General features: G+C 35.0%; 1 long non-coding RNA gene and 2 other non-coding genes across 3 annotated transcripts; all 3 read right to left on the minus strand.

Annotated features, from left to right (window-relative positions):
• Positions 1–16872: 16872 nt before the first annotated feature.
• On the minus strand, positions 16873–20202 carry LOC103695504. The gene is made up of 2 exons (XR_602250.4): positions 20075–20202; positions 16873–17205 (listed from the first exon to the last, which is right to left on the minus strand). It is a non-coding gene; the product is annotated as an uncharacterized LOC103695504 (long non-coding RNA).
• Positions 18245–18347, minus strand: LOC113461109. The gene has a single exon (XR_003383166.2). It is a non-coding gene; the product is annotated as a small nucleolar RNA Z122 (small nucleolar RNA).
• LOC113461108 lies at positions 18625–18724 on the minus strand. The gene has a single exon (XR_003383165.2). It is a non-coding gene; the product is annotated as a small nucleolar RNA Z122 (small nucleolar RNA).
• Positions 20203–22551: the final 2349 nt, after the last annotated feature.

Below are 22551 nucleotides of genomic sequence, written 5' to 3' on the forward strand. Positions count from 1 at the left end.
CAATCTTTATTGCCATCCTGTTCACGTAGAGAATCTAGTTATAATAACATGAGGGAGGGGGGGGGGAGGCAAGGGCAAGAAAGTAGTGCTCGAAAATTTTCATATAATAGATATATTCAAGGAAACAGTTATGGTGCGATAAATGTTTGCCGTGAATCCAATGTAATGAATTCCTTTAAGCAATATTAAGAAACTAAAGTATATATACAGGAGATCTTTCAACAAATAAAAATAGCAGTTAAGACCTTGCTAAAGTACACTACTGACAAGGAGATAACTATAAATTGCTGTGGTGACAACACTTAATTAAATCTGCCCACTGTAAAGGATCATAACTTTTGCATAGTCCTTTTCACTAGTAACTAATTATAATGCACGAGCAGATAAATGCAACTTGTAAAAATATTAAATCTCAAATAATTTAATTAAAACCTAAATTTTAAAATTTTTGAAAATATTTAGTTTATAGTTAAACATTTAACTATAAACTAAATATTTTATAGGTTCAGATGTTTCTTTCTTCCTTGTTCAATAAAAGCTTTTAGATTTTAAATATTTCAATTAAACTTTTTTCTTGCTAACTTGAATTTACTATTAGTTGTTAATTTGAAATGTCTTCGTTCATTTTCTTTATACCTGAAGTCTAGCAATATTATAATCCCTTCTTTATAGAAGTCTTGGATATTCTACTGAGGCTTCTAAGAGAGAAATCTAACTAAAGTTGCTAAGGGTTATTTTTGGAATTAAAAAAATCAAGAAATTAAGATGCTTTTATATAGTTTAGGGTTCCATTAGTTAAAACCAAAGAAGTCTTGAAGATTTCTTTTATATTAAAGACTTAAAATGGCAATATGCCTAGCTATAATAGATATTTAATGCATGCCAACCAGCACAAGTCAAAATATATATTACCTAGCACAAGACTTCCCTGTAGACATGCCATATAAGACATCAAAAATGCTATACTCACAAACAACCATGAAAATATGATGAGAAATATTGGTTAGAGAGCCACACTTAGTCAAGTCAGTTTTCAAATTTTGAGATTTATAATGTAGTATATAACTACTCAAAAAATTACTTCATTTTTGAAATCTAGTTAATGAATGAACTTTTTTTGGTAAAAAATTAATGAATGACCTTTCCTTAGAAAACAAATATAATTAGATCCATGAATTAGGGATGGAAACACCTGAAATGCTTTGGAATTAACCTGCAATTCCTATTTCTGATATGAAAGAACATAAAATATCACAACATGTATTCGCTGGCACTTCTTTCTTTTTGTCTTGTTGCAACGGCTATGGCAACTTAACCTCGTTACTCTAGGAAGCTGACAAGGTACAACCAAGAGATTCAAGATTTCATGCCGTATCCCATTCTAAACCCCATTAATATTAGAGCGCCTCTCCCTCATCACTGTGCTTCAAGATCCATTTAGTAGCAACAACTATAATAACTAATTGACCTCCTCGCCCTCCCTTCCTCTTTCTATCTGAGTTTAACGTCACGTAAATGCATTTGATTCAAGTGATCAGAAAGTGTGACTTTTTTCACCTTGTCAGAAATAGAATTTGGGTTAGTTACAAACATTTACATCTCATAATGCTGACATGCTTCCAAAACACAAATTAGATAATTATGGCACAAAGAAATTATCTATAAGGATATAATCAAGATACATAAACGTACAATCTGTCGGCATCATGACCTGAACCTTGGTTCAGAATAAAAAACAAAATATAGAAGACTAAGTAAACGAAGTCAACCTCAAAGTTGGGGACGAGAGGAGGTTTGATGAGAATACCTAAGAGCAAGGATCTGTTCATGTTTGGTTCCATTGTCAAAAAGAGAAGACCAGGAGAAGCGCCAGTTCTTTCAAAGCCATGTTTAGTTAGCAAAAATATAATTTGGTGGAACTACTAAAAATATCAGTAAAAAATATCCATACTCCCAGATAAATTAGTTCAACAAAAGAACTAGAAACAGCACTAGAATCGGAAGAAGAGAAAGTGGCATATAATAATATCAAGTCGTCCTTGAGGAATTTCCCTCAGAAAAGGAAAGTAATGGCTATAAATAATTCTAACAGCAAAAGGTCAGAAGCTACTCATAACAAGTCATTGAAGAGATGAAGCAAAAAACGAAATCCAAAAATTAAACTAGATGATCGCAGACAACAGGTTCCAAAGACCTCATGTAATTTATAGTTTGAGACGCAGCAATTGAAGTCCATGGTGTTTATTATTTATATATCTTTCCGTCCATGTGATCGATCATGATAGCACATGTAAGTCATGGGTTCTACTTCAGAAATTCACAAAATAAACTTAAATCACTAAGCTTTCAAAACATCGTAGAATCATCATATAGGGTATAGAAAAAATAAGAACTATTTGAAGCGATAGGATCTTCAAATTCGAGGCAAATTCTTCCAGTAAAACAATAGAAATCAGCTTTAATTGCACTCTTGGAAGAACGGAACTCCCTGCCGGAACTTAGAATATGCCCTCAAATGGTGAACCTGCTCAGGACTGCTCCGACTCACTTCCTCAGACTTTAATTTGTTTTCCCTTCATCAGGTCTGAAACAGACACAAGCACCCTCACAGCTTGGGTCAACCTTTTATAACCAAACCTCATGTAAATACCTTTTCGATGAATAAATTGGGTGGTTAATCCTCCCGGTTCATCAAAAAAAAAAAAAAAAGAAGCCAAAATAGACATCTCATTTTTCTCATATTTGAACTGTCACTGGGACATATCAGAAAAATAAAGTGAGGTTCCAAATGAATTGGAGAGATTTCTCAGAAGAAAATTCTGGGCTTTTCACCCTATCAATAACCAAGAAAAATTGAAAAGGTACATGATATTTGTGGATAAAAACTTTGAGTTGGAGATTTGCTATTATGCGTCAAAACCCAGGACCCTCGAACTTGTGTAAAATAAAGAAAAATCAAGAAAAAAGAAATCTACAAGCTGACAAGGGAAGAAAATCGTTGGCCGCTCCTAGCTTCAGAACATATCAAAAGAAAACCAAGTGTGTTAGGACAGTGAATTGAGATCACTCTACCTGAGGCTCTTCACGATCACCCATCATCTGGAGACGGAGGTTTTCTTAGTGAGCACGGTTTAGGTGGAGGAATGCAAAATGTTGTAAGAAAGAAAGGGATAGGTACTTAGGGCGGAATAATTGGATGACCGCATGGAAGAGGTCAACAGAGGCGACTCTAATCTTGGGCCAGGCCGGCCATTTCAGGATGATGAATGAAAATGCTCCCTAACGGTACACTGAAATGTGAGATGCCCCAGGAGTCCCAACCCGCCTCTCCTTAGTGCCTTCTCCAACTAGAACCTCGATAATTTATGGCTTGTCCGGCATTTGTTTTTGTGTTTTTGTTTACCTACAAGTTGGTGAAATATCATGTACAGATATATACTGAAGATAGCAATCATACAGAACTTCTGCTTCACTTGCTTTTAATTTCACTCGAATCAATTTAAATCAAGAGTTCTACTACCAAGAGCTCTAGTCATCTTTACAATCAATTTAAAGATGTGGAAGGTTTCATTGTACATGTTGTTCGGTCTGATTCATTTTCTTCTTTGGTTTTTGAAATCAAAAATGAAAAAACAAGAGCAATAACTACAAGAAAAATAGTATCCTCCGACTCTAATCTGCTGACGCTAGAAGAAAGCGTCGGCAATTTAGGCAATGCGTCAAATATTGCCTATGCTTTTTAGTAGCGTCTGTAAGAATTATACTAAGACGACGTTTATAAGCGTTGTCCAAAGCTGACGACGCTTGTTAGCGTTGGCGGAAGCCATAGCGCTTAATAGAGTTGTTGGAAGCTATCTTGTAGCTTATAAGCATCGTCAGAAGCAGTTTAATAGACGATGCTTCGGGGGCCATTAATCGGATGCCAATAAAACCCCAACCCAATCCAATCCCTAGCCTCCTGATTTCCCAATTCCTCTCCTTTCTCTCTGGCTTCCCAATTCCTCTCCTTCCTCTCCGGCGACCCAACCGATTTCCTAATTCCTCTCCGTCCTCTCCGGCTTCCCAATTCCTCTCCAGCGACCCACCCGATTTTGCAAGGCATCCCTTCTCTTCCTTGCTCTATCTTTCTCCCAACAACGCTTCCCTCCCTCTCGAGGGTCATCGAAAGGTATGTCTATTTACCACTTTTTTTTCTACATAGCTGGATTTATTCCGATTCTTGATCAATTTTTAGTGGATTTTTGTGTCTCGTGAGATTGTCGTGATGGAAATCCATGGATTTCTTGATCAATGCTCTAATTTGGGAGATCAATAGGATCTCCGGTTTCTGATTTCTTCTTAGTTTTCATTTTTCTTCTATTTGGTCATTTTTTGATCTCCAGTTTCAGAAAATGAAAAGAGGTTTAACAGAGAAAATGAAAGAGGGATTGCTCAACTGAATACATACATTTATACATATATTGTGTCTAATGACACTATATCTAGTTGGAAATCATGGAGGAAATGGAAAGAAATGTTGATGCAATTGTTCCATTAAAAGTTTTAGAGATGTTTGTTGAGATTAAGGAAAATCATGCATGGATAATAGTTGTCCAAAATGTTGGCGAAGCCGTTGCCTTGCGTTGGTTTCAATACTCATAGGAATTTGGCCATTTCTGTGGTTACTGCACTTATGACTCTCACAGTGAATTATATTTATCTTCAAATCATGGAGGCAATACAATTGAATGAATTATATTAAGAGTCTCCATATTGTAGTTTTTATTTATATGTCTATAAACTTTTTTCTTTTGAATATGTCTGCTCCAAATGTGGTGCTCTTTGAAATTGTTTCCTTCAGCTTCAACTTTTTTTGATGAAGTGGATGTTTTTTTTTGTATCAATGAAATGAATGTTTTTCAATCATAAAGTCGAACATATGAGATTCATGAAGCTGTATTAAGATTAAAGTCAAAGTATACTTAAATGTTGAGAGAAGTATACTTAATAGACAAGTGTCTAATTTTGTTTATCTTTTTTTGATAAGTTGCAGTTCAATTAGTATTCTAATAGAATAGACAAAATTTGGATAAATAAGTCAAGATCCAGCAAAGAATATCTGGATTGAGTACGGAATTTTATTAAATTTACTTTTGAAAAATCTAATATGAACAGAAAGATTTTATGTCCATGTCAAAAATATATAAATTGTTCTTCTTTCACTTCAAAAATTGTTGAAGAATATTTGGTGTGGAATGGTTTTCTAAAGAATTATACTGAATGAGTATTTCATGAAGAGTCAATATTACCGTCTCCATGTAACCAACCCTCTTATATAGATCATACATCTAGTTTTAGATTCAGTAACATAGAAAGAAATTCTATAGGAGAAGATGATATAAGAGCCTTACTCAGAGATGCTCTTCGACATAGTATTGAAAATTTAACAAAATTTCAGAGGAGGACAAGAAGCAGCTGCAATAATTAATAAATTTAATAGATTTAACAGATTGTCATCCGATGCAACGAACTGGGGCAGCCCATCTAGAGGGTTGGAAGCCTTTTATTAAGTTTTTTAGAATCGGTTGCGTGTAAGGATCAGTTGTATCCACTCAACTATGCGAAGTGGAATAATATGCTTCCTTTGTATAAGGTTGAGCTTCTTAGAGTTGTATAGGTAAAGAATTGAATTTGATATTATTAATTTGATACCTCCTGTATGTTAATTTGCTTACTATCATAATTTTAATTTTTGATTTAATATTATTATAACATTCTTTACTTCGGTGTAGAGTAAGTTTGTGCTTTCTCCAGAGAGCCATTATTGGGTGCTAAAGTCCCTCAACTGCAAATGGAAAGAATATAAGGCGAAGTTGAAGATGGACTACAAGGGCGAAGGTATGACAGAGGAGGAGGTTGCTCGTGTTTATCCTCTTGATGTATACCCTCATCAATGGAGGGAGCTTGCTCACTACTAGTTTTTTGAGAAGGGACAAGTTATGTATGCTCTCTCAATATCTTAAATAGTATTTATTATTAATATAGCTTGCGAATATATATATCGAATATATTACATTGTTTACTTTTTTTAGCAGACATATTTCGATATTAGTAGAGCTACATGAGTATCTCAGGCAGTTCCTCACACTTCAGGCTCAAAGAGTTATACGAGGCGTAGAGATGAATTCGTAAGTTTTTTTGAAACTCTTTAAAACTCGTCTATCATATATCACATATCATGATATATTATTTGTCAATATATTTTTTGTAATAGATGGAAGAGCATTGGAGGGAGCCTGGTGAGGTAAAATTCTATAGGATGACTCACACCCACCGAGATGGAAGCTTTATCCGAAAGGAGTCAAGAGATATAGTTGTATGAATTCATCTTTAATTTATGTAATAATTTTTTATTAGTTTTATTTTTTCAAATATTAATATGTGACTATTTTTTGAGAGATATAAGACATGGATACATCCTTTATTTCAGAGTGTGTTGGAGAGTCATCATCATCCACCAAGATCAATCGCGTCGAAGCTTGGTGTTCGCCGAATTGATGGGCTCGGCTGGAGCATTATGGTCGAGTGACGAATTCTGGCAGATATACACAACATGCCGAACAAGATAGTAGCACTATAGAAGTTTGTAGCCTGAAGACAGCGATAGAGGAGATGAGGCAGAGCCATCATACAGAAATAGAGTAGATGAGGCAGAATCATCAGAAACAGATACAATCTTTGAGGGCGCAGTAGAAATAAATCTTTTAGTAGGTTTGCCTCTTCTCAGGTAAATAACTATATCTATTTAAATATTTTACATAATTATCATGTATTTTTATATGAGCTTAATGATTTTCGTGTTCTTAACTTCTAAACTTTCTATTTTTTTTGTAGGTTTCTGATACTTCATCTACTCGTAGAGATGATGATGATGATGCCATTGGCCCCTGATACCTCATAGACTATTTATTTAGGAGTTTTATATATATAGTTTTTATGTTTTCAAAGCACACTGTAAATATAAATTGATAATGTTAATGTAATCATATTTGACATTATGAATATTTCAAATGATCTGTTTGATTGTGACATGTGACTTTTATTATGTATGTGTTTGGTAAATGTATACAAATTTTTAAAAAAAAATTAAATATTTTTTTTAAAAAATAACTCTAACAACACTTTAAAGCATTGTTAAAAGATGTATTGCCAATGCTTTTATGCATCGGTAAAGCGTCCATAATTGGGCAATAAAAGATAAAATTTTGGCGCTTACATTGCCGACGCTTTTGTGACGCTTTAGAAAGCAACGACAATAAAAATACTGACGCTTTTAAGCATCGGTATATGCATTAATTAAAAAACATCGGGAATATATCTTTTTTCTAGGGTGAATATTAAGCAGGCCATTAGATTGGATGAGTCTCCCCTCCTTGCTCTCAAGAATGAGACATGTCCCCTTAATCTAAAGAACTAGCAATCTAATGAATTTGCATGTACTATTAAACTAGGTATGTGAAATTTAATTTCCCATCTATGACATGAGTTTTGTTTGTTTGGCCTTATATACATTATTGTTCCATTTCATATTTAAGCTTTTGGGATCAATTAGTTAGCTAGTATGGTATCAAAGCTTAGATTAGTTGAGACTCTATCTTGACTCAGTAATCCTTGCTTGTATGTCTCCTATAATCTTAAACTTTTGGAATCAATTTGTTATCTAATATTGCTAATATTTTATCCTACCGGATAGACAAAGTTTAGCATTAGAAGTTTAAGATCATAAAGAAAACTAGTAAGTATAGTCTAAATTGTCACTGATTGGTTTTGAAAGTGCAAACTATTGATTGCTTGGTATGATACCTCCAAGTGCTTATGGAGAGATTCTTAAGGAATAGGTTGTGACAAGCTCCCCCCATTCAGTCATTAGCTTGATCATCACTCAGAACAAAAAACATAGGCTGAATTTTGTATGCAAAAGTAAATCAAAGATCAAAATTTTAATTTAGTATCAATTCCGGCATCCATCATTTCTCATCCAGTTCTAAGCATTTAGTCATTATTAATTTGACCATGCTCTAGAATTATCTGTTGGGTCGAATCTTTAGACATCTGAAATAGTAGGCTTTTATCAACTAAGCCACCTGGGTAATTTAACCATTATGATGATTTAAATTCTAAATCTCAGACTAGTTTTATTATTTTTATCTATTTTGATACTATATTTCACACTTCAAACCCGTCACATGGGTCGGCCACGACCCTTAGAGCATAATTCTAAAGAGTATGCAAGGTCTGTACATAAATTCGTCACAACCTCAATATGATTGGATTATCTAGAAAGATCTCCAAACTCGATGTAGACCACTATAGGTAAGACTTGACAAGATCCAGGAGCGAGATCCACCACATCGGAAATCCAAGCTGTAGGCTAAATTTTTGAAAGCCATAACTTGGTCATACAACGTCCGTTGAGATACCTTTTCTTTTTTAAAAATTGGATAGTTTTTTAGAGGCCCTTTAGGGGGCAGTGCCTCTAGTGGTCGAACCCACATTCTATCATTTAGGGCTTGAAACGGATCAATCAAATCGAAAGTTTTCTTTTCAGACATATCTCTCCATCCAAGAAGAATCGAGCAGAGCTACAGAAGGCAGAGTTGATGTAAAAATCAAGATATATCTTCTAACAAATTTTAGTTTTTTCGAGTTTATTTTTACTAATGATGTTTATTTCAGAAAAAGAGAGTTGTATCAAAATTAGAAAGAAAAATTTAACCCAAATTATGAAAAGACGAACCTCACCATTATCAATAAAAGTTGTATACCTTATTTTTTTTACCATTAATAAAAGAAAATGAGATTTAATCCCTACTTTCGTAATTCCTTCATCTTGTAATTTTTTTGAGAGAGATTCAAATTTAGCGAGTTGAAGAAAATTTTTCTTCTCCTCGATCAAATTATTGGACAATATAAATATCATTTGATAACAAGGTAAATAATCCTTTAGTCATAAGAAAAATGAGTTGTTCAATTACAAATCTTAATTATTTGACTGGTATCAGCGACATTCTAGCTATTCATGCTCTCACCAGGATCCCAAACCACAGTCAAGTACTAGCATCCTGCAACTCTAAATAGAAGTGAAGAAGTGGTATGAGCTAACAGCACAGTAAGAATCCCCATACATCCATACCAATATAAATAATATAGAATTAGAAAATAGAAAAAATAATATTGAAATAAATACCCGGGGCATGCTCTTAAAGAGAGGTGTCAGAAATTATTGTGGAATCGAATACCAACTACCCAGCACAACTTAATTATGTATATATACATAATTATGAAACATCTATCATCAAATATCCTTCTTGTTCAAAAAGGATGTATCTCAAATATCATCAAGTAAAACCTTCGTATTCAATAATGGTTTCATGTATCTTATCATCCATTTCTTATTATCACAATTCTGGATCTAATAACAATTAACTTTTCAATTTTGGACTAGCCAAGATCATGCTCCAATCCATGACTAGCAAAACAAAATTTTCATGTGTAAGCTTGTGGTAGCTATCCCATATGTAAACTCATGGAAACTATCCCACACATAAGCTCGTAGAAGCTATCCCACGTATAAGCTTGTAGAGGCTACCCCATGTACAACTCGTAGAGGATATCCACTTGATAAGGTCATTGCAAATATTTCTTATTCATCCATCTGATTGATTAATTTTATTCTTTCCAAATAAAATTATAATTGAATGATATATTCCTTGCCAAATTTCAAATTAATCAGTATCATATTTCATGTAACCAAAATTGTCGATATATCAAATATATAAATACGATCAAAGAAACATGATATATATATATATATATATATATATATATATATATATATATATATATATATATATAATATTCATACTGACAATCAAGCAACTAGTATTATATTCTATGCAGCCAAAATATTGAAATATGACATATATATTCAAATAAGAAATATATACTTATATATTCCTATCGGCAATCATGCAATGAATGATATTATCCCATGCAAAACCAACAAAACCATTAAATATAAATAGGCATAATATATATACAGGTGATTATGTACAGAAATTCTTACCTTTGTTAGTGACAAACTCAAATACAATATTCACCAATTCGAGGGCACACCTAACAAAGCTAATTAATTTAACAACAATATATAATCAACTTATCCTTAACTAGACACCAACAATATTAATTTACTAATTTCAAACTCTTAATATCAGAATTATTCTTAGCCCTATTTTCCTATCCTATCTAATTCAAGACTAAATAAATAAGAATTTAGGGTCTTACCTAGATATACAGACTAAGCATAAAAACACTTGCTCGGTGTTTTCTTGCCTGAATGATTGCTCCTTCATAGAACCAAAATCAAGGATAACGGTGCCTAGTTGCCCGAGTGGGACAAATCTAGCATCAACTCGCTAAATCAAGGAGTAGAAGTCCAATTTGAACAAAAGTAGCATGTCATGACTTGTTAATGATGGGGTCCATTGTTGTCTGACAAAGGCCGGAGTGGAGGCCAACACAAAAGGTTGTTTTACGATCAGTTCAGGATCCTCTATTGGGGTCAACCCAAGAACATAGAGAGGAACAAAAGAGAGAGAGGATTCTCTACAACATTTCATTCAGATGCATAGAGAGAGATAGAAGAGAGAGTGAGTGAAAGGGGACATGTCTTCATCTCCTCTTAGGACGGAGGAAGAAGAAGAGTTGTGGAAGCAGCCTGGCAATAGCAGCATTGGTCAATGGCCAGAGGACCAGCGATTGGGGGGTAGTGGTGGTGAATGAGTAGCTGGCAGTAGTGGGAGGTTAATTGCAGAGTAAAAAGAAAAGAAAGTGTTCAAAATAGGAGTTTGATTGAAAATCAGTGGGACAAAGGGTTACTATAGTTAGATGATGGCGATGGCTGAAAGGCTGGCCATCATTGTTAGTAGAGAAGGTGAGCAGCTGGCGATGATGGTGACTAGCAAGAAAAAATAAATAAAACAAACCAAAAATAGAAAAAAATCCATGGATAAGGGGGTTATAAGGTTCGATGTCGAATTGAGTCTTAGCTTGCTCGTTGACGGCTAGGCTTTAAGGTTAGCCATGGTCCTTCAAGGGGAGATGGCCAGCAAGGAGAAACAATGGTGACCGACTCCAAAAATAAGGAACAAAAACCAACAGATACCCAAAATAGGAGAAGAATTTATCAGCAAAATTCAGTAATTTTTCATCAAAATCTAACCATTGATGGCTCTGTACGGAAGGGGGTAGACCAGAAAATAGATCAAATATGATTGGGGTGCTTAATACTTCTTCTCCAGCAAGAATCATCCACAATGATGGTGAGCCCAAAAATAGGGCATGACAGTGAAATTCGAGAGAGAGAGAGAGAGAGAGAGAGAGAGAGAGAGAGAGGAGAGGAAGAAGGGGGAGAGAGAAAAGAGACAAAGAAGAAAAGAGGAGAGAGGCTCATGTGTAGCTTGAAGGGGGAGGGTGCGGGTATGTTTAAATAAGGATGGCGGTTAAGGTTTCCTAGCTCCTGTTAAAGATTAGGGAGGAGGAGTTCTCCTTAGACTCGAATAGAGGTTCTACCTTATCAAAGATTAGGAAGGAGGAGTTCGTGCTTGAACACTAGGCCAGGCTAAAGGGGCCAAGCCCAATTACACACATCCAACTAGGCTAGTCAATGGAGTAGGCCAAGTTGGCCAAGTTGTGTTAGGTCGGCTTGCAAGCCGGGCCTTACACTATAGAAGATGGAAGCCACATTACTCTTAAAGTAATTGGGACATGCATTTTTTTCTCCAAAGTGGTCGAAAAATAACTATTAATCATTGTTGTATCTAATTCTTAGATGTTTCCATCTCTATTGTTTTTAAGAAAAAATCTGACACGTCCATGCAAAGGGTGACTTACATGCTCTGATATCTAGTTTATGGTTGTGGAATAACCTAGAAAGCTCCATGTAGTCAAGAAATAGAATCTAAGAATATGACAAAAGCATGTCATCACCTTTGTTACGTCAGATATATATATATATATATATATAGGTGATGTTAGAGATTGCCAACCATAGATAGTTGTTATTGGAAATCGGTTCTCTCTAGATCACATATGAACTAGTGGAGATCTCAGTGACTGTTGCTAAACCAATGTTGGTAAGAAAATTTGCCAACTTCTATTCAAAAAAAAAAAAAAATTCTGAAACAGAGGATTGCAATCATGATCCTTTATTAGGACCAAAGTCAGTGTAAAATTGTCAGAACTTGGGCAGAACGGTCGGGTGTCGGTGTAAAGTTGTGACCTAGATGTTGAGTAACTCAAACCACCATCAACAAACATTTTCCAAATTTTCTTTTATTTCTTCCATTGCTTCACCATTACCATTGGATCCCATCTCCTCCCAACTACGATCCTCTTCCTCTCTTTTCCTCTATTCGAGCATAGATGTAGCCATGCTACAATGCCAGTCGTTGGCAAGAGGCCATGACCCAAACCCCTTATTTTCCCTATTAATCGGCTTGAACCCCGCCTTGAAGATGGAAATAACCACTCCTCCGACTGTATCCTTTGTCTCCGCTGCCTTGCTAAAGGCTCACAATCACCTATTGAGCACCATGGGCCCCTTGTAAGCCTCTCTCCTCTTTCTTTCTTTGAGGAGAGACAAGACATTCAGTCCCTTCTGTATGTAAGTAGTGAGAAAAAGATCATACGATATTAAGGAAGCCTAATAATTCACTTTAATTGTTTCAGATCTTGCACAGTCTTTGGGTGAAATATCTAAGACTGTATCGATTGAAATCTGTGAGCACTTCTGCCTTTAGTATTTTTATTTTTCATATCATATATTCAGTTTCCAAAAAATGATGGCATAACTAATTTTATACATGCATTCAGAAAAATAGCCTAAATATTTGAAATGAAGATTATGAAAATTATTTATGCATATTTATAGTTATGTTTGAGATACCAATAGTGTATGCTCTATATAAAGTAAATTTCTAATTCATGGATCAAGCATAAAATATTTTACATGGGTATAATAATGAATTATGTTGCATCAAAATAGGAATTGATTGGATTGGACATGATTAAGTTATATGAAATGGACTATCAACGTTGTTTATAAAACTTATGGATTTTTTGGATTGGTTATATGGCTGAGTAATTGATTTAGAATGGATGTTATGTTGCTATTTTGTTTGACTATGTTTCAAGCCTAGCCAATGGGGTTGATCATTAGTCACATATATTCAGAAGCTATTTTTTTTAAGGTCAATTGGGAATGATCTCTGGCACATACTATTTGTTGGCATATATTAATCGATGGCATGTTTCGTATTAAGGAGCTAGTCTCTTTGAAGCCTGTCACGGGGCTAATCATGGCTAGTCGCAAGGACTAAAAGTGGGTAGATTTTTCAAATAACTAAAATTGAAAATTCCTTAAAAAGAAAAGGTGTTTTTGCTAGATACATTAAATATCTGAAAATTATATTAGCAAACATGCTTTTGTGAAAATCTCATCATATATTTGGTAAAATTGCTTTCATTGATAATTGAAAATCATATGGTATGAAAGCTGGTATTTTTTGTACGTAATATGCTTGATCCAACTAGAGATAAAGGTTACCTACTGAGCTATTGGCTCACCATCATTTTTTTTCTTTTCCTTCCAAATGCTCAGGAGTAACTCAAACGACGATTGTGGGTTGAGCGTTAGTGGATTAGGTTTAGCCTTTTTTTTATTTTAGATTACTAAAAACTTTGGAAAATATGTAATGTATGAACCTTCAAAACTTTTATGACTATGTCTTGGACTATTTAAATTAGATATTATTTGATTTTATTGTTAAAATATTTTGTAAGTGTAGATGCTCCAAATGTGTCATTGTCTAATCTATTGTCATGTTGAATATATTAGTGAAAGAAGAATACGATCTTGGCATGTCTTGTGGGGTAAGAGCCTACACGATGTGTAGCCGTATGCCACATGCTCAATTCATGACTTCGGGTTGGGAGTGATAAGGACGCTGCTCAAAAACCATGGAAACAAAAGATCGACCTTCTATTGTATCTCTCATTTTGGCAAGGTTTTAATCTTGAGTTGGAATCCTCTCCATTTATATTGAATGAGATATTGGAGTTAATGCATATTGAGTCCATCTAGATGTGCCCCATATTGACACATCATCGGATTTCTATTTTAGATTTTATATTGGGCTTTGCAATCAAGATAAGCCTCCTAAGGGCTTGCTTGGAAAATCCAGTAGGATTGGATTAGATTTTCTATTCAATTTATAATGTAGGTGGTCTATTTGGACAAAGCCTACATAATACCATATCTTTTTTATTCTATTGGTGTTTGTTTTTCTCCTACAGCCCAACAGAACCACAGATGGGATTTAGACTAAGATTAGGATGCCTTTAGAAGAATATAGGCTGAAAAGACCGACAATCTCTAGGAAATCCAGCCCAATCCTACTGGATTTCCCAAACATGTCCTAAATAGATATAGTTTAAGGATTCAAAAGTGGATAGATATAGGAGCTACTATATGGGTTCATCGTAACTACAGTAACACCAATCTATATCTCCATGAAGGTTATAGCGCCATTCACCTATGGACTTGGTCTGCATTTGATTCTGAGCGCTTTCGAGGTTTCTTCCCCATCGAGATTGAGTGGGAGGGTGAGAGGGAAACAAAGGCGCAGTTCTCAGAGCATATGGGGAACATACCTAGCTCTTTTTTCCGTATTCATGACATGATCCAGGTGCAAGATCATGATGACATCTTCCTATGTCGTTTGCCCCACAAATCTACCTTGAAAGGTCTAGTCTTCGAATTAGTCCATCTACTACACAAAGATCATGATTTAATGGACCAACACAAAATTGCAGGAGAACTAAACTCTTTCATTTAGGCAGCATCATATAACCTTCTATTTAATCAATAGTTTTAGTTTGTATTATGTTTGCCAATACATATTGACCGACATGGTAAAACATGTCAAGTTGAAATCTTTTATTCTTTTATAAAATATTTAAATCTAATTTTTAATGGTTTTATGTCGAAATCAGTATTGCAATGTTTTGCATTTATTATGGATAGCCTTAGGAAATGCGGGTCCTTTCTGAATTTTTGGTCATCTTAATGCTCTCTCGAGAAAAAATCTAGTACGAGAGATTCTAAAAGAAAACTCCTCCCTACCCCTAAAACCTAAGCCACGGGTGATCTTTCAATATATATATTTCTCATTCAAACTTTTCAGAATGTTAGCAAAATAGTATTTTTTTCAAATTATTATAATATTTATATCTTTAACAAATTATAATAATTAATTTTTATTATCAAATTAGAGAATTAAACTCAATGTTGAAAGAGTTCAACTTACTCATTGTTGGAAGAGTTCAACTCTCTTCCAATAGTTACCAAAGACCTTCATATGTATCTAAGCATCCAATACGTATTCGACCATCCAAAATAGATTTTTGGAGCTAAATGCAAGCGTCTAGGTAATGTTGGGCAGCATGACTCATGTCCAAGATACCTAATTTCGAGTCCAATCCTGTGATCTATAGCTTCAAGATAGGAAGTTCCTGCAGTAGCAGCTATCTTCTAATTGTTGACATCTTCCATGTCACGATCCTAGGTGTTGAGGAACCAGCAGCTCTGACCTGCATTCTGCTGAACTCTGGAATTTGGTGGTGGAAAGTGTTTCCGCTGGCCTTGCCTTGTTACCAAAGGCATCATCATGCTAGTGATAGGCAATAATAACCTAATCCAATGCAAGTCATAATCCCACCATTGCTTCATCTGCTGATAATTGCCATCTTTGTTGTGCTGTCTACCATAGAGCAACAAGAGCAAAGGCCGATGATAATGCGAGTATTGATCGATCTTTCCCAAATTTTTGGGAGGACCAGGTCTAGCCTGGCTGAATGTTGATATGTCTGTAATACTAAACTAGTTTTCTTCCATAGATAACGAAGCCAGTTGCATCAAGATGACCACCTGTGGTAAGTAAGATCTGCTATGTTAATAGGAACCATTATGCTTCAATATCAAACTATTGTTAAGGAGAAATATGGTTGGTTGAGCTATCAGGATCATAAGAAGTTTTTAGATCTAATTTATTGGATTAAGTTCCTGTGGGTATTCAATCAAATGGCAAAGTGCAAGCTGAACATCAAATGAACTATTCTGAATTAATTGTCGTTTGGATCAATAACCGTATCATGCAGTCTTGTAAAATCAATAGTGAAAGCATCAAGTTTTTGCCAATGCTCTAACTTAAACCATGTTGACTAAAAATAGAGAATTCTATACTGATGTATAAATAAAATATAGGTTGGTGGCAGGTAAATGAGGAGACAAGGCTATTTCGAAACCATTAACTTATATCCTGTTCTCTTGCCAGATTGAACTAATCCTAATAAATTGGCTGCAAAATAATAATGTTTCCAATAACTGAATAACAACAAATTTCATGTTTCAAAGAAATTTGCGATGTTGAGAATAAAATAGTTCTGTTGAGACAGCTTTATTGCCGTACAATGAAAAATAACCATAATAATGACCCCAGCTGTGCAAGGGCTCCCACTATTTGTTCGGCTGGTATTGCTCCTTACCATTTAAGCAAGGATAAAAGAGCTTAGTTCTAATTTGGAGTCAGTCTCAAGAGATGACGCATAGGATGATGGTGATTAACCTCTCCTGATCATCTAAAGAGAGAACCAATAAAGAAACCGTACCTAGCAGAATCCCTTTTTTCCTGCATATATATATATATATATATATATATATATATATATATATGTGTATATATATACATGTATATAGCACTCAAGGCACAAACATTTCCAAATAAAACTTGATGGAATCCCGATGTTGGCATTGGATTGTTTCTAGATAAAATGTCTTAAAACAAGTTCTCAATGGTTAAACAAAACACAAGAGAATTACGCTGTCAAGCAGAACATCTAACTTCTATTACGGCCAAACAAGTAATTAAAGGACAGAAGGTAGCTTCGCCTCCTATAACACACTCAACATCAGGTGGATGAATCAGGATAGACACCACATTCAGTGAGATGTTGACACAAGGGTGCTGACACCTTCATCACCTACTTCGATCTCTGCCTCATCTTTCGGCGCTTCCTCTTAAGTCTCCTCATTCGCTTCTTCTTCCACTGAAGAAAAATGAATAGCTCAGAAAGTATAAAAATTAATCGAGCATAGAATCATAGCCACAAAAAGAAACTAACTTGAGGACCGCCGTAAGTGATCATGCTAAGGGTCTTCAACTAGTAGAGGAGTTCACAGCAAACAATATTCAGCGAGAAGTTCTTATAGTTCAAGACCTATTTGTTACCAAATGCTGTGACTCATGCTAGGGAGGTTAGCAGCAAAGAAGCAACTCCAAGATTCAACCAGTGAACTGAAGGTATGCAAATAACTTTAGCATTAATAACTGACAGGCAAATCAATAACCCATCAGACATCCAAAGTTCGATCATTTTAAAGTAAACATTGCTCAAGAGGCATGGATCTGAAAGACATGCAAAGAAGCATATATACTCAAAGATAGAAAGCAATCAAATCGGTGAATAAATTAACCTCTAAAGAGAAAAAACAAAATCTTTGATGCAACAACAGAAATGGTCAACAATATTCTTAAACATCTTACAGCGCTCAACTTGCAGCTAGCATTTAGAGGTCAAGATGCAACCATTTAAATAACAAGAATGCAAGCACAGGCGCCTGTCGGCTTGCCTAATACACGATGAATCAATTACATAAATATATACAACAATGAATACATATGAAATACATTGACACAGTGCCCTCTACCATAACTTCTTAGCAGCATTGTAAGCTTAATTCCCCTATAGTTAAAACAATCTAATAATTCCACTATAGTTCAATTAAATAGAAAAACATTATGTCGTAAAATAAGAACCCTAGTTGCTATAATGAAACTAACTACATAAAATGAAGTATGGGATCAGATTGGCATATAAATGTTTCAGCACAGGCAATGCAAAGTTGCTACTGCCTCTCAGAAACAGCCTCTGATTCATATTTTGCATCATTTCCCAAAGTTGCAACTACCTCTCCATGACTTTTCAGAGCAATCTTTCCTTCATTTTTTCAATTAAACATAAAAATATTATGTAGTAAAATAAGAATCATACTTGCTATATTGAAACTAAGTTACATTGATTAGGGCCTGGGATCAGATTGGCGTGTAAATTTTTCAGCAAAGGCAAAGCAAACTTGCTACTGCCTCTCAGAAACAGCCTCTGATTCATATTTTGCATCATTTCCCAATACGACATGACCGAAAATAAAGAAAGAGAAGAAATAACCTAAAAAGAAACAACTGAAATATATATATATATATATATATGTAAATCCTGTTATGCACATTAATTATACCATATCAAGGATTATTCACTTCAAAGACATCATTCAATTTGATGTGATTGGAGCTGATGGGGTACAAGCACCACCAGTAAATAAAAAAGAAAACGCACGCAAGGCGCATAAATCACAATACAAGCAAATGACATAGTAACATTAGGTCATATCAATCATATTAAAGAGGGTTTGGAATCAGACTGACGTGCAAATTATTCAGCAAAGGCAGTGCAAAGGGCTACTGCTTCTCAGAAACAACATCTGACTTATCTCGCATCATTTTCCAAACATCAAAATCTCAGAACTTAAAAAGTAAAATTTATTATCTAATACTAAATCAAATAATATCTATAACATATTATTTATTTCTTTAAATATTTTAAGCTTTGACGTGCTGAAAAACAAGCAAGCTGATAGATCTCAAGCTCAATTAATTATCAATAAAGAAAACTCTTATCAAGCAATTTTTCAGGCTGACAGCACTGACATTTGCTGTCTTTGACCAGTTGAACTTGCTCTTGTAAATAAATGAACCACGAATCAGTTGAACCATCATATAGAGAACTTTGCTAGCTAAAACATTAAAGAAAAAAACACATCAAATAAAATAGCAAATACAAGAAACTAAAACATCAGACCACACAATTTACCATCTATCTAGAAATGAATATACGGAAGATATGTGCTACCTTCGTCATTCTAGCACAGACACAGCACACAATGATCGCATGCAAGAAAATAAAGTGCCAAACATCATAAACACAATTTAAAAGCAAAATACCATGACATTGAATCACAAAAAGATGGACAGAGATGCTGATCAAGTGCCCTTTAGATGATGTTTCAACCATTCAGCCAAAATGTTAAGGCTAAAAGACATGAAGCAATCATCTCCAACTTAAATGACAAATGGATCACAAGCTTTCAAATAAAACTTCAAACTACAAGATCAAATTTACCCAAATGACACATCCCAATCCAAATAACAAATTGTACCGCTTACATTTTATATCAAAAACCAAAGGACACGTAAATATATGCGCTAAAAATCATTTGTCTTAAAAATTAGTACTAATCACATGTCTTAAGGGCTGCCAGAAGTACAGCCAAGTTATGATACGGCAAAGGTCGATAGATAAGCAAATACAAGCATTTTCTTCACAGATCTTCAACCACTGATGATTTATATGAACAACAAATCAAACCTCTTCTCGCGGGACTGAAGCAACTAAGCCTCTACCTTAAGGAATCCAACATATACTAACCCTAAATACACGATTTTCCACAGCATGAAGAAAAAGAAACAACCTTTCTCACAGACATCAACAAAACACAGAGCTCCATAACAAAATCCACAAAAAATCAAAACATAAAAGAAGGAAATATCGAATAATAAAATGACATCACAGTCCAAAGACTACGAAGATCGATGACCAGTCACAAGAAAAAGCCCATCCAGAAATCTCAGAAAATTCACTCCTTTATCACGGAATCGGGTAGACAAATCACAAGAAGCCAAAAAACGAAATACTAATGGGAATGCGTTTAATCCGGCGGGTTTTAGGTAATACCGACCTCTGATGAACCAGAGGGATCGAAAGAAATGAAACCAAAAGGCGGAGGAATTCGAAATTTTACCTTGGCCCTCATCTCTTCGCAAATCGCTGAGTTCCTCCCTTTGTCTCTCCTCCCCCTCCGAGCGGCCTCTTGTTCTCTGAAAGGGAACGGCGGCTGTGCTATGATATTTAGAATGCTAGGTTTTGGACAAATCGATAGCCAAACCCTAAGGGTAATTTCGTCACTTAGAAAATATATAGAATGAACGGTGATGATTTGGTCCGTACCATTCGGATGCAAGGCAGCGGGTGTGATTGGGCTGGATCCAACTCAATTTGGCATTAGGAGAAATTTTTAGTTGGACTCGATCTACCACCGAATTAGTTGAAAGTAACAAGGAGAAAAAAAGTGCCCAAGCTTCTCCTCTCTTTTTTATTTCTCCGTGTTTGATTATGTTCATATGTGATTGGATCGATCCACCAGCTCAGTACTAAATTTAGTCCAACTAATAATTTGATTGCGTTTGGCTCTAACCAAGCTTGATTCAGTCCTGATTTAATCTTAACATAAACATGCTTGATCAAATTGATAATCCTAAATCGAACAGAAATCAACTTAAGATTAAATCAAGCTTGGTTCAAATTTAAATAAATTCTTGAATCTTGATTTCAAACTTTGGTTCGATGATTCATTATATAAGAAATATAGATAATCTAAATATATTGGAGCCTTAATCGAGTAAAGCTTGATTGAGTTGAGCAGATTTTTGGCTCGACTTGAAATTAATTTTGGATTTGTTTTGCTGATTCCATCTTTCTTTATTTGGCTTCAAATTAATCTTAATTTGAGCTTTTCTTGAGCCAACCTCAAGCTGCTCGGTTCATTTGTCACTCCTAGCCTAGCACAATATATTGGAAAAAAGCAAGACATTACTTGGACCGGTCTAGTTCTTAGTATATACCTATACTTTCCTACTCCCATACTTGAAGCTTTTCTCCATCCTTTTTTATTAAACTGGTCATCTATCATTTTTATTTCTTAATTATTTTTGGAAAATCCAAGAATTTGTCAGGTAGCCCATTGTTTCACTCCCTTAACATACTAATCCCCTCTTTTAAAACACTATTATGTTCTTGTATTAAGAAAATATAACAAGATAAGGGTCCCCTTATTGGAGACTCCTTTAAGGAGAAATACAATCATTTTGCTCTTTATTATGAAAGTGGTAGGTTATCAAAGTAAAATATTTCAGTCACTGAGGTGGTAGCTTAGTGGAACTGGGCCTTACTTCCATCCTCGTGGTTCCGAGTTCGAAACGCGCGGGCGGTAGCCTTGGTGGTGCTGGGGTGATATACTCACACGTGGCTGTTGATTCCAGTAGGGGAGCCCATGGGTCAGGGAGGGCATGCGGAAATTTGCGACCTGCATCGAACATTCCTTAGTGGAAGGGGGGGCCCAGTGGGGGCTGCTACGTGGGTGGGTTCGTCCCCCCCTCCCCCCTCCTATTTTTCACCAAAAAAAGTAAAATATTTCACAATCAAAATTACCCATTTTCAAAAATCCATTATGAGCATCATTTTCTTTAGAAAAAATATTTATTCTTTGTCATAAGCCTTGTGCATGTACAAAGTCAAATGGCCTTTTTCACGTATGCTTGTTTTCCAAATAATGAACCACTTCAAAGGCAATATAAACAATATATGTGATTAAATGCCCAACAACAAAAACACTTTAATTTTCTCATATAATATTTAGTACAGCACTTGTTTCAATTAAGTGGTCAAAATTTTCAAAATGATTTGATGCAACTAAGATTCTTGCTTTTACGAATGAGAACAATATGGATAAATTTTGTTTTGTCAAGAAGAAGCCATCATTTAGAAAAGCAATGTTTGTATTAATAATATCTTAACTAGCAATAATATTTCACTATTGTTGAGAAATAGATTTTAGACATTCCATCAAGTCAAAGTGTTTTAAGTTGATGAATTTGGAACAAAATGTATCTTTTCTAGTTTGAAGTTCTATAGTAAGTTACTTTGTATTATTTGAGGCCCGCCTTTTCACTATTTAGATGACCTAACCTATGTAAAAAGATATACTTTTGAAAAATAGACTAGACATAACATCAAGTCAAAGTATTTTAAAATGCTAGATCTAGGATAAGTTATACCTTTTTTAGTGCGGAGTTTTGTAGTAAGCTATGATTCATATTATTTGAGCCCCACATTTTCATTATTTAGATGACTCAAGCTATGTCGAAAGTCTCTGACCCAATTTCTTAGTTATATCCATTAATTTCATAAAAATCATCAATACAAAGTGCTGGAGTTTGAATCCAACCTGGAAAAATAATATAAGTTAGAATAGGTTTTGGGCCTAATCATATATATCTATTATTTTCCCTCTTACTCAAGGTCCGCCGTACCGGTACCAGTCGGCATACCGGTAGCGGCCCGAACCGGTACGTACCGATCCCATACCGGTCTCGTACCGGTTCGTACCAATCCTATACCGATTCTTCAACGATAAGCTACCGGTACCGGATTCCACGCTGA

Source organism: Phoenix dactylifera, chromosome 9, assembly GCF_009389715.1.
Source record: "Phoenix dactylifera cultivar Barhee BC4 chromosome 9, palm_55x_up_171113_PBpolish2nd_filt_p, whole genome shotgun sequence".
In the NCBI taxonomy this organism is placed as follows: Eukaryota; Viridiplantae; Streptophyta; class Magnoliopsida; order Arecales; family Arecaceae; genus Phoenix; species Phoenix dactylifera.